The sequence below is a fragment of the Saccoglossus kowalevskii genome, chromosome 3 (assembly GCF_978046115.1).
Source record: "Saccoglossus kowalevskii chromosome 3, keSacKowa6.1, whole genome shotgun sequence".
Taxonomy (NCBI): Eukaryota; Metazoa; Hemichordata; class Enteropneusta; family Harrimaniidae; genus Saccoglossus; species Saccoglossus kowalevskii.
Window position 1 is genome coordinate 43,861,081 of NC_140643.1, and position 14,652 is coordinate 43,875,732.

Consider the following 14,652-nt stretch of genomic DNA (forward strand, 5'->3'; position numbering starts at 1 on the left):
TGTTGTTGAATACAGATCAATCTCATTGGAAATACACTAGAGTATAATATTATATTGTTGAGTACAGGCCAATCTCATTGGAAAGGCACTAGAGTATAGTATTTTGTTGTTGAGTACAGGCCTATCTCATTGGAAACACATTAGAGTATAATATTATGTTGTTGAGTACAGGCCAATCTCATTGGAAACACACTACAGTATAATATTATGTTGTTGAGTACAGGCCAATCTCATTGGAAACACACTAGAGTATAGTATTTTGTTGTTGAGTACAGGCCAATCTCATTGGAAACACACTACAGTATAATATTATGTTGTTGAGTACAGGCCAATCTCATTGGAAACACACTACAGTATAATATTATGTTGTTGAATACAGGCCAATCTCAATGGAAATACACTAGAGTATAGTATTCCGTTGTTGAGTACAGGCCTATCTCATTGGAAACACACTAGAGTATAGTATTATTTTGTTGAGTACAGGCCAATCTCATTGGAAACACATTAGAGTATAATATTATGTTGTTGAGTACAGGCCAATCTCATTGGAAACACACTAGAGTATAGTATTTTGTTGTTGAGTACAGGCCAATCTCATTGGAAACACACTAGAGTATAGTATTTTGTTGTTGAGTACAGGCCAATCTCATTGGAAACACATTCGAGTATAGTATTTTGTTGTTGAGTACAGGCCAATCTCATTGGAAAGGCACTAGAGTATAGTATTTTGTTGTTGAGTACAGGCCTATCTCAGTGGAAACACATTGGAGTATAATATTATGTTGTTGAGTACAGGCCAGTCTCATTGGAAACACACTACAGTATAATATTATGTTGTTGAGTACAGGCCAATCTCATTGGAAACACACTAGAGTATAGTATTTTGTTGTTGAATACAGGCCAATCTCATTGGAAATACACTAGAGTATAATATTATGTTGTTGAGTACAGGCCAATCTCATTGGAAACACACTAGAGTATAGTATTATGTTGTTGAGTACAGGCCAATCTCATTGGAAACACATTAGAGTATAATATTATGTTGTTGAGTACAGGCCAATCTCAATGGAAAGGCACGAGAGTATAGTATTTTGTTGTTGAGTACAGGCCTATCTCATTGGAAACACACTAGAGTATAGTATTATGTTGTTGAGTACAGGCCAATCTCATTGGAAACACACTAGAGTATAGTATTATGTTGTTGAGTACAGGCCAATCTCATTGGAAATACACTAGAGTATAGTATTTTGTTGTTGAGTACAGGCGAATCTCATTGGAAACACACTACAGTATAATATTATGTTGTTGAATACAGGCCAATCTCATTGGAAATACACTAGAGTATAATATTATATTGTTGAGTACAGGCCAATCTCATTGGAAAGGCACTAGAGTATAGTATTTTGTTGTTGAGTACAGGCCTATCTCATTGGAAACACATTAGAGTATAATATTATGTTGTTGAGTACAGGCCAGTCTCATTGGAAACACACTACAGTATAATATTATGTTGTGTTGTTGAGTACAGGCCAATCTCATTGGAAACACACTAGAGTATAGTATTTTTTTGTTGAATACAGGCCAATCTCATTGGAAATACACTAGAGTATAATATTATATTGTTGAGTACAGGCCAATCTCATTGGAAAGGCACTAGAGTATAGTATTTTGTTGTTGAGTACAGGCCAATCTCATTGGAAACACACTAGAGTATAGTATTATGTTGTTGAGTACAGGCCAATCTCATTGGAAAGGCACTAGAGTATAGTATTTTGTTGTTGAGTACAGGCCTATCTCATTGGAAACACACTACAGTATAATATTATGTTGTTGAGTACAGGCCAATCTCATTGGAAACACACTAGAGTATAATATTATGTTGTTGAGTACAGGCCAATCTCATTGGAAACGCATTAGAGTATAGTATTTTGTTGTTGAGTACATGCCAATCGCATTGGAAACACACTACAGTATAGTATTTTGTTGTTGAGTACAGGCCAATCTCATTGGAAACACACTAGAGTATAGTATTATGTTGTTGAGTACAGGCAAATCTCATTGGAAACACACTAGAGTATATTATTTTGTTGTTGAGTACAGGCCAATCTCATTGGAAACACACTAGAGTATAGTATTTTGTTGTTGAGTACAGGCCTATCTCATTGGAAACACACTACAGTATAATATTATGTTGTTGAGTACAGGCCAATCTCATTGGAAACACACTAGAGTATAATATTATGTTGTTGAGTACAGGCCAATCTCATTGGAAACGCATTAGAGTATAGTATTTTGTTGTTGAGTACATGCCAATCGCATTGGAAACACACTACAGTATAGTATTTTGTTGTTGAGTACAGGCCAATCTCATTGGAAACACACTAGAGTATAGTATTATGTTGTTGAGTACAGGCAAATCTCATTGGAAACACACTACAGTATAGTATTTTGTTGTTGAGTACAGGCCAATCTCATTGGAAACACACTAGAGTATAGTATTTTGTTGTTGAGTACAGGCCTATCTCATTGGAAACACACTACAGTATAATATTATGTTGTTGAGTACATGCCAATCTCATTGGAAACACACTAGAGTATAGTATTATGTTGTTGAGTACAGGCCAATCTCATTGGAAAGGCACTAGAATATAGTATTTTGTTGTTGAGTACAGGCCTATCTCATTGGAAACACACTACAGTATAATATTATGTTGTTGAGTACAGGCCAATCTCATTGGAAACACACTAGAGTATAATATTATGTTGTTGAGTACAGGCCAATCTCATTGGAAACGCATTAGAGTATAGTATTTTGTTGTTGAGTACATGCCAATCGCATTGGAAACACACTACAGTATAGTATTTTGTTGTTGAGTACAGGCCAATCTCATTGGAAACACACTAGAGTATAGTATTATGTTGTTGAGTACAGGCAAATCTCATTGGAAACACACTAGAGTATAGTATTTTGTTGTTGAGTACAGGCCAATCTCATTGGAAACACACTAGAGTATAGTATTTTGTTGTTGAGTACAGGCCTATCTCATTGGAAACACACTACAGTATAATATTATGTTGTTGAGTACAGGCCAATCTCATTGGAAACACACTAGAGTATAGTATTATGTTGTTGAGTACAGGCCAATCTCATTGGAAAGGCACTAGAGTATAGTATTTTGTTGTTGAGTACAGGCCAATCTCATTGGAAACACACTAGAGTATAATATTATGTTGTTGAGTACAGGCCAATCTCATTGGAAACACACTACAGTATAATATTATGTTGTTGAACACAGGCCAATCTCATTGGAAACACACTAGAGTATAGTATTTTGTTGTTGAGTACAGGCCAATCTCATTGGAAACACATTAGTGTATAATATTATGTTGTTGAGTACAGGCCAATCTCATTGGAAACACACTAGAGTATAGTATTTTGTTGTTGAGTACAGGTCAATCTCATTGGAAACACACTAGAGTATAGTATTGTGTTGTCGAGTACAGGCCAATCTCATTGGAAACACATTAGAGTATAGTATTTTGTTGTTGAGTACAGGCCAATCTCATTGGAAACACACTACAGTATAATATTATGTTGTTGTGTACAGGCCAATCTCATTGGAAACACACTAGAGTATAGTATTATGTTGTTGAGTACAGGCCAATCTCATTGGAAACACACTACAGTATAGTATTTTGTTGTTGAGTACAGACCAATCTCATTGGAAACACACTACAGTATAATATTATGTTGTTGAATACAGGCCAATCTCATTGGAAATACACTAGAGTATAATATTATGTTGTTGAGTACAAGCCAATCTCATTGGAAACACACTAGAGTATAGTATTTTGTTGTTGAGTACAGGCCTATCTCATTGGAAACACACTAGAGTATAGTATTATGTTGTTGAGTACAGGCCAGTCACATTGGAAACACACTAGAGTATAGTATTATTTTGTTGAGTACAGGCCAATCTCATTGGAAACACATTAGAGTATAATATTATGTTGTTGAGTACAGGCCAATCTCATTGGAAACACACTACAGTATGATATTATGTTGTTGAATACAGGCCAATCTCATTGGAAATACACTAGAGTATAATATTATGTTGTTGAGTACAGGCCAATCTCATTGGAAACACACTAGAGTATAGTATTTTGTTGTTGAGTACAGGCCTATCTCATTGGAAACACACTAGAGTATAGTATTATGTTGTTGAGTACAGGCCAGTCACATTGGAAACACACTAGAGTATAGTATTATTTTGTTGAGTACAGGCCAATCTCATTGGAAACACATTAGCGTATAATATTATGTTGTTGAGTACAGGCCAATCTCATTGGAAACACACTAGAGTATAGTATTTTGTTGTTGAGTACAGGCCAATCTCATTGGAAACACACTAGAGTATAGTATTGTGTTGTCGAGTACAGGCCAATCTCATTGGAAACACATTAGAGTATAGTATTTTGTTGTTGAGTACAGGCCAATCTCATTGGAAACACACTACAGTATAATATTATGTTGTTGTGTACAGGCCAATCTCATTGGAAACACACTAGAGTATAGTATTATGTTGTTGAGTACAGGCCAATCTCATTGGAAACACACTACAGTATAGTATTTTGTTGTTGAGTACAGGCCAATCTCATTGGAAACACACTACAGTATAATATTATGTTGTTGAATACAGGCCAATCTCATTGGAAATACACTGAAGTATAATATTATGTTGTTGAGTACAGGCCAATCTCATTGGAAACACACTAGAGTATAGTATTTTGTTGTTGAGTACAGGCCTATCTCATTGGAAACACACTAGAGTATAGTATTATGTTGTTGAGTACAGGCCAGTCACATTGGAAACACACTAGAGTATAGTATTATTTTGTTGAGTACAGGCCAATCTCATTGGAAACACATTAGAGTATAATATTATGTTGTTGAGTACAGGCCAATCTCATTGGAAACACACTAGAGTATAGTATTTTGTTGTTGAGTACAGGCCAATCTCATTGGAAACACACTACAGTATAATATTATGTTGTTGAATACAGGCCAATCTCATTGGAAATACACTAGAGTATAATATTATGTTGTTGAGTACAGGCCAATCTCATTGGAAACACACTAGAGTATAGTATTTTGTTGTTGAGTACAGGCCTATCACATTGGAAACACACTAGAGTATAGTATTTTGTTGTTGAGTACAGGCCTATCTCATTGGAAACACATTAGAGTATAATATTATGTTGTTGAGTACAGGCCAATCTCATTGGAAACAGACTACAGTATAATATTATATTGTGGAGTACAGGCCAATCTCATTGGAAAGGCACTAGAGTATAGTATTTTGTTGTTGAGTACAGGCCTATCTCATTGGAAACACATTAGAGTATAATATTATGTTGTTGAGTACAGGCCAATCTCATTGGAAACCATTAGAGTATAATATTATGTTGTTGAGTACAGGCCAATCTCATTGGAAACACACTACAGTATAGTATTATGTTGTTGAGTACAGGCCAATCTCATTGGAAACACACTACAGTATAATATTATGTTGTTGAGTACAGGCCAATCTCATTGGAAACACATTAGTGTATAATATTATGTTGTTGAGTACAGGCCAATCTCATTGGAAACACACTAGAGTATAGTATTTTGTTGTTGAGTACAGGCCAATCTCATTGGAAACACATTAGAGTATAATATTATGTTGTTGAGTACAGGCCAATCTCATTGGAAACACACTAGAGTATAGTATTTTGTTGTTGAGTACAGGCCAATCTCATTGGAAACACACTACAGTATAATATTATGTTGCTGAGTACAAGCCAATCTCATTGGAAACACACTAGAGCATAGTATTATGTTGTTGAGTACAGGCCAATCTCATTGGAAACACACTACAGTATAATATTATGTTGTTGAGTACAGACCAATCTCATTGGAAACACACTAGAGTATAGTATTTTGTTGTTGAGTACAGGCCTATCTCATTGGAAACACACTAGAGTATAGTATTATGTTGTTGAGTCCAGGCCAGTCACATTGGAAACACACTAGAGTATAGTATTATTTTGTTGAGTACAGGCCAATCTCATTGGAAACACATTATAATATAATATTATGTTGTTGAGTACAGGCCAATCTCATTGGAAACACACTAGAGTATAGTATGTTGTTGTTGAGTACAGGCCAATCTCATTGGAAACACATTCGAGTATAGTATTATGTTGTTGAGTACAGGCCAATCTCATTGGAAACACACTAGAGTATAGTATTTTGTTGTTGAGTACAGGCCAATCTCATTGGAAACACACTACAGTATAATATTATGTTGTTGAGTACAGGCCAATCTCATTGGAAACACACTACAGTATAATATTATGTTGTTGAATACAGGCCAATCTCAATGGAAATACACTAGAGTATAGTATTCCGTTGTTGAGTACAGGCCTATCTCATTGGAAACACACTAGAGTATAGTATTATTTTGTTGAGTACAGGCCAATCTCATTGGAAACACATTAGAGTATAATATTATGTTGTTGAGTACAGGCCAATCTCATTGGAAACACACTAGAGTATAGTATTTTGTTGTTGAGTACAGGCCAATCTCATTGGAAACACATTCGAGTATAGTATTTTGTTGTTGAGTACAGGCCAATCTCATTGGAAAGGCACTAGAGTATAGTATTTTGTTGTTGAGTACAGGCCTATCTCAGTGGAAACACATTGGAGTATAATATTATGTTGTTGAGTACAGGCCAGTCTCATTGGAAACACACTACAGTATAATATTATGTTGTTGAGTACAGGCCAATCTCATTGGAAACACACTAGAGTATAGTATTTTGTTGTTGAATACAGGCCAATCTCATTGGAAATACACTAGAGTATAATATTATGTTGTTGAGTACAGGCCAATCTCATTGGAAACACACTAGAGTATAGTATTATGTTGTTGAGTACAGGCCAATCTCATTGGAAACACATTAGAGTATAATATTATGTTGTTGAGTACAGGCCAATCTCAATGGAAAGGCACGAGAGTATAGTATTTTGTTGTTGAGTACAGGCCTATCTCATTGGAAACACACTAGAGTATAGTATTATGTTGTTGAGTACAGGCCAATCTCATTGGAAACACACTAGAGTATAGTATTATGTTGTTGAGTACAGGCCAATCTCATTGGAAATACACTAGAGTATAGTATTTTGTTGTTGAGTACAGGCGAATCTCATTGGAAACACACTACAGTATAATATTATGTTGTTGAATACAGGCCAATCTCATTGGAAATACACTAGAGTATAATATTATATTGTTGAGTACAGGCCAATCTCATTGGAAAGGCACTAGAGTATAGTATTTTGTTGTTGAGTACAGGCCTATCTCATTGGAAACACATTAGAGTATAATATTATGTTGTTGAGTACAGGCCAGTCTCATTGGAAACACACTACAGTATAATATTATGTTGTGTTGTTGAGTACAGGCCAATCTCATTGGAAACACACTAGAGTATAGTATTTTTTTGTTGAATACAGGCCAATCTCATTGGAAATACACTAGAGTATAATATTATATTGTTGAGTACAGGCCAATCTCATTGGAAAGGCACTAGAGTATAGTATTTTGTTGTTGAGTACAGGCCAATCTCATTGGAAACACACTAGAGTATAGTATTATGTTGTTGAGTACAGGCCAATCTCATTGGAAAGGCACTAGAGTATAGTATTTTGTTGTTGAGTACTGGCCTATCTCATTGGAAACACACTACAGTATAATATTATGTTGTTGAGTACAGGCCAATCTCATTGGAAACACACTAGAGTATAATATTATGTTGTTGAGTACAGGCCAATCTCATTGGAAACGCATTAGAGTATAGTATTTTGTTGTTGAGTACATGCCAATCGCATTGGAAACACACTACAGTATAGTATTTTGTTGTTGAGTACAGGCCAATCTCATTGGAAACACACTAGAGTATAGTATTATGTTGTTGAGTACAGGCAAATCTCATTGGAAACACACTAGAGTATAGTATTTTGTTGTTGAGTACAGGCCAATCTCATTGGAAACACACTAGAGTATAGTATTTTGTTGTTGAGTACAGGCCTATCTCATTGGAAACACACTACAGTATAATATTATGTTGTTGAGTACAGGCCAATCTCATTGGAAACACACTAGAGTATAATATTATGTTGTTGAGTACAGGCCAATCTCATTGGAAACGCATTAGAGTATAGTATTTTGTTGTTGAGTACATGCCAATCGCATTGGAAACACACTACAGTATAGTATTTTGTTGTTGAGTACAGGCCAATCTCATTGGAAACACACTAGAGTATAGTATTATGTTGTTGAGTACAGGCAAATCTCATTGGAAACACACTACAGTATAGTATTTTGTTGTTGAGTACAGGCCAATCTCATTGGAAACACACTAGAGTATAGTATTTTGTTGTTGAGTACAGGCCTATCTCATTGGAAACACACTACAGTATAATATTATGTTGTTGAGTACAGGCCAATCTCATTGGAAACACACTAGAGTATAGTATTATGTTGTTGAGTACAGGCCAATCTCATTGGAAAGGCACTAGAATATAGTATTTTGTTGTTGAGTACAGGCCTATCTCATTGGAAACACACTACAGTATAATATTATGTTGTTGAGTACAGGCCAATCTCATTGGAAACACACTAGAGTATAATATTATGTTGTTGAGTACAGGCCAATCTCATTGGAAACGCATTAGAGTATAGTATTTTGTTGTTGAGTACATGCCAATCGCATTGGAAACACACTACAGTATAGTATTTTGTTGTTGAGTACAGGCCAATCTCATTGGAAACACACTAGAGTATAGTATTATGTTGTTGAGTACAGGCAAATCTCATTGGAAACACACTAGAGTATAGTATTTTGTTGTTGAGTACAGGCCAATCTCATTGGAAACACACTAGAGTATAGTATTTTGTTGTTGAGTACAGGCCTATCTCATTGGAAACACACTACAGTATAATATTATGTTGTTGAGTACAGGCCAATCTCATTGGAAACACACTAGAGTATAGTATTATGTTGTTGAGTACAGGCCAATCTCATTGGAAAGGCACTAGAGTATAGTATTTTGTTGTTGAGTACAGGCCAATCTCATTGGAAACACACTAGAGTATAATATTATGTTGTTGAGTACAGGCCTATCTCATTGGAAACACACTACAGTATAATATTATGTTGTTGAGTACAGGCCAATCTCATTGGAAACACACTAGAGTATAATATTATGTTGTTGAGTACAGGCCAATATCATTGGAAACACATTATAGTATAGTATTCTGTTGTTGAGTACATGCCAATCTCATTGGAAACACACTAGAGTATGGTATTTTGTTGAGTACAGGCCAATCTAATTGGTAACACACTATAGTATAGTATTCTGTTGTTGAGTACATGCTAATCTCATTGGAAACACACTACAGTATAGTATTATTTTGTTGAGTACAGGCCAATCTCATTGGAAACACACTACAGTATAATATTATGTTGTTGAGTACAGGCCAATCTCATTGGAAACACACTACAGTATAGTATTTTGTTGTTGAGTACAGGCCAATCTCATTGGAAACACATTAGAGTATAATATTATGTTGTTGAGTACAGGCCAATCTCATTGGAAACACACTCGAGTATAGTATTTTGTTATTAAGCTTAGGCCAAAATTAGGTCAATTAGGTCAAAATGACTGTTTTGAACTGTAGGTTTTTTTCTACGATTCAGCTGATGACGGAGAGAGAAATCTAGGTCAGGGAAAGCCCCTATGACCTCATAGATTTTCTACCACGTCACGCATCACGTAACCGAGGCAAAGATGGCGACGCCATCTAGCCTTATGAGTTTTGTCTGGGAAGCTGTGAACTGTCGGTTGCAGCAGATGCTGTAGCTGGTAGGATAAGTTTTATCTGTGTGCATTGCTTACAAGCAAGACAAAACTCGGGTGATGCAGATTCGACCACGTTCTCGGATCTCTTTGTGTCAGCTTTTAACTGTAGTTTGTTCCTCTCCTGCATGTGTTGTTCATTTTCACTAGTGTGTTTTATAAAATGGATAGGAAGAATAGGAAGTAGTCCAAAGTCTCCTCACCTCCTAGTAGTTGTGTGTACAGTTTGGGGGCTCTGTGAACAGGCCGAAAGTCCTCCTACTTGTCTACTGGTACCTTGGGTACCGCATTGACGAGTGAGATGCCCGACGGTGGAAGTACTAAGGTTTATCCCCCCCTGAACCGAGGGCATTCTTGCAGTCTGCTTTTGCAAGCGGAGTTTTGCCCGATCATATCAATGCCCCTGGAGCTTATTGCTCCATGGAGCCTGTTGGGTTCCTCTGTGGATCCTTCTTTGCAGGGCGCCGTGTTTGGTTGAGGGTCTGCCGGGACAGATTGCGTTCCCTGCAGACCAAATGCAGCCCCTTGCTTGGCAAGCCAGAAGAAGCACTTTAAGAAGCAACATTCACATTCGAAGCACACCTCTTCCCAGGATCCCCCGATCCCAGCCCCAACCTCCCCATAAATTGGAACGCACATGAGGCACATGCTAGTGGTACCGGGTCTCCGGCAATACCTAGTTCACAGCCCACCGACAGAGGCGGGGCTGGCAGATTTCGGAGTCGACCAACCAGGACAGGATGTGCATTTCCCCTCCCCCTGCAATCTGCCAGCCAGGAATCATCTGTTGGAGCTGGTAACAGGAATTCAAGTCCGGCCTCCGCTATGGGTATAGACACTCTTCTTGTCGACCCACAGGCGTCTGTTGAACACACACTCGCTCACTTTATTAAGATGAGGGGAGGTGGTTTGGCACTATCTGGCAGATACAACCTCGGTTCTGATACCAACAAGGTCTGGGATGAAACGACATGCCCACGACCGGATTCCAAGTTTCCTTCCCCCGACCCCGGTACCACAAACTTTTGTTCGGCAGGACAGGTAAAAGGTGGATGGCATGTTCCGAAACGATCCATCATGCCCTGAGGGCAGAGTTATTAATTAACTCCTTGATATGTGGCCAGCATGCTGGAATGCATAATTGTGTGTGTCCGAGACTCTGAGGCCTCAGAGGCAGAATGCACCAGCCTCCTAGACCAGGCGACACAGCTATATTTGTAGGACATAGCACAGCTATGTGTGATATCCTCCAGTGTCATCTAGTTCTTATGGCAGGGGCTACTTCTGTGGATGCTGTCTTGGCGAACTGAGTCAAGAGGTATATCACCGCCAGACTGGATCTCTTCCACACTCTTTGATGGAGAGATGGTGAGTGCAGTCTCGGAGCTTCGGGAGTCCACTGACCAGATGGTACAGGTCAAGTCCGCAAGCCAGTTGGCTGCTGCCAAAGGCAAGCGGAAAGGGCCCCAAGTGCAGAAAGCACAACAACCAAAGCTGGTACCCACTGGCCAGGGTTTTGCCAGGAGGCAAGCATCCCCACCCTTCCAGGGGAGTGAAGAGTGGCAGTGCACCCCCCCCCCCCCCCAGGTAGAAGGAACCAGGTGGTGGTTCCACATCTTTTTCGGGTGGTCGCCCGCCACGGTCGATGTGGAAGCAAGTTTGATGATTACCTCTGATGGGGCATATATTCTGCAAGAGTCTGAACTTTTTTACTGCTACAAGCCTCACAGGGACTCACCTCGGCAGAGGAGAGATCACCCTCAATGTAGAACCTCCAAACCCATGACCATACATGTATATTCTGGTCACAGACAGATTGTGTCGGTGTATTTCGGCTTGGAAGCAGCATTTAACCAACCCCAGGACTCTCAAGATAGCGCTGCGATTTCCACCCCCCCCGTCAACAGCTCTCCTGTTGGGAAAACTGTCAAGGGAATCCCCCGCAAGGCAACCCAGCAGGAAGCAGACAGTTTTCTTACAAAGGGCGCAATACACAGGGTTTCGCATGTTGACACCAAGCACTGTTTTACTCTCCATGCACCATTTCAACTGGTTAGCCTCGCTAGACTTAAGCGAAGCTTATCTGCACATACCAATGTACCCAGCGAGTCAGCGACTTCTTCGATTCAATTGGGCCAAGTATTCGAATTCAGGGTGCTCCCTTTCAGGTTATGCACAGCTCTGTACGTGTTCAAACACATGGTGCTGCTTCTGCATCGGGCGTTGGTACACATCAAATCATACCTAGACGAATAGTTGCTACACAACCAAAACAAGGGGTTGTTGGCCGAGAAAGTAACACTAACACAGGATTTACTACACCAATTGGGCTTCCTGGTAAATCGAGAAAAGTCCCATCCTCAACCAACACAACGGTTGGTGTTTCAGGGCATGGAGTTCAACATGGAGGCAGGTTTGATGTGGTTATCGCTGGCTCGTTGCCTGGCACAAAGCGACCTAGCCAAAGCCCTAGTCAGCATTCCCTCTGTTTCTCTTCGAGAACTGATGCATATCATCGAAATGATGACCTCAGTTCAGAGGGTAGTTCCTCACACCACGTTACACTTTGTTGCAGCACCAGGCTCACCTACCTATCAATTGGCTTGCACAGACAACACACTGGTGGTCTCCTATATCAACTAGGTGGGGGAACCAGATCCCCATCCCTGTCAGTCCTGGCATAACAAATTCTCCTTTGGTGTCTGGAATACAATGTGGAGCTAACCACACACCACCTTTCAGGGGTGCAAAACAGTTGAGCAGCGGTGACTCCATTTCCAGAACACGGAGTTGCAAATACTTCAATGGGTAACTTTAAGCAAACCACCCTTTGAGCCTCTGGGGTCTGTACCACTAAATAAAAATATTTGACGTGGGAAAGCAGTCATCCTATTAGCTCTCGCCTCGGGTGGGTGTCATTCTGAGCTAGGGGCCTTGTCTCCTCGGACAGGTGCTCCGCTTTTATGGACAATCAAGCTGTGCTAAAGACACAAATCAAGTTTCTCAGAGAATCAAATGAGTTCACATCCCTGTCTGGCCAACATTGTCGGCAAGGAAGATCAAGTGGAGTTGCTTATTTGCCCGGTTCAAGCGCTGAGTTACTACGAGAACTATTGAGTCCAGACATGGCAACAAGTCATGCCTATGTGTTACAGCCAAAGTGGAGAACAGACCAGCCTTCCCGACTTCCATTTCCAGGTGGATCACTGTGACAGTGTGTGAGGTTTATGACCATCTGGCATCCTCGACACATGGTCTACAGAGACACCAAGTAAGAGCGCATAAATTATGTATGATCGCTAACTCATTGGCTCTTGCATAAGGTGCCCTCCTAGAGCATGTACTGAGGGCAGGCTTCTGAAGAATGCAAAACGTCTTTATTAACTACAACCCAAGAGATATCCAATCCATTGGGGGTCTTTTTAGGAATGGTCAGGCCTAGTTACTGACCCAGCCCAGACGACCACAGGGATCCCTGCACATAGGCGATAGAGCAGTCTCGGCAGCACGTTTTTTTGTGGAGAGGTGTCTCCCGTCAGCGCTCCTTGGAAGTTCCCAGGTCTCGCTTACGGCCTATGCCTCATGCAGAAGTGCATTTTTAAAGGCTAACTACCCCAGAGTTGGGGTTTGGGTCTAGCGTTCTTGGGCATGCCGACCCTGCCTCTGTGTCAGCATTTGCTTTTGTTATGCGGACGTCACTGGCAAGGTAAGACACTATTTTTCACTGGTCTTAACTTGGTGGTAGTCGTAAATAGGATGTTATTCTGTTTTGCTCGGAAACCCACCACCTATCGGTGTCATTTTGACTGACCGGAACCTATGGTGGGTAATTGAATGTAGTGAATTTAGGCAACCAGGTCCCTCCCGACCACCCAACTTTTCTGTAGCGATTGGCTTAGTCGTCGTTTACGAAGTGATCATAAGGCAAGATGGCATCGCCCTCTTTGCCTCGGTCACTTGGACGAAAATCTATGAGGTCATGGGGCTTCCCCTGCCTAAATCTCACGGGAAACACACTACAGTATAGGGTAATGACAGCAGTAAGATGTAGCAGCATTTTGGGGGAACTTCAAACCATTATGAAGTCGCAATACATTGATCAATACAACAATATTAAACATTGACCTGAGCTACACCTTATAGTAGGATTATACCGGTAATTTTAGATATGGTGTTTATTTCACACTTCAAAGAGAGTCCAAGAATAACATTTTTTCTGTACAGTAGTTGTGTCTTTTTGAAATCTGGAACAAATGTTTTTCTTAATAATAATATAACCTATACATTGTAACAGTGTAATTATATTACAATATTATAAGAAATTTGGCAGAATGTCTGATTCAACATTGAGGCAACATAATCACAGTCCACTTTCAATAATTCAAACTTAAATAGCAACTAAATGGCATACCATATTACTCTATCACCAAAAGAATATTTTTCTATCTATCTATTTGTCTATATAACAACAATACAACTCGATATGATTTTCGAAAATTGGAATCGAATTTTGTATCTTAAATTTGGCATCCTCAATATCCCCAATATCAGGAAAGCTAGTGCGAGTGGTTATTCAGTTTTTCCTGAGTTTACTTCAAGTCTGCTTCTATTTTTGTTATTTTGTATTTCTGTCGTTTGTTTACATTGTTTCATAATATAATATATAATAATTGTTATTTCAA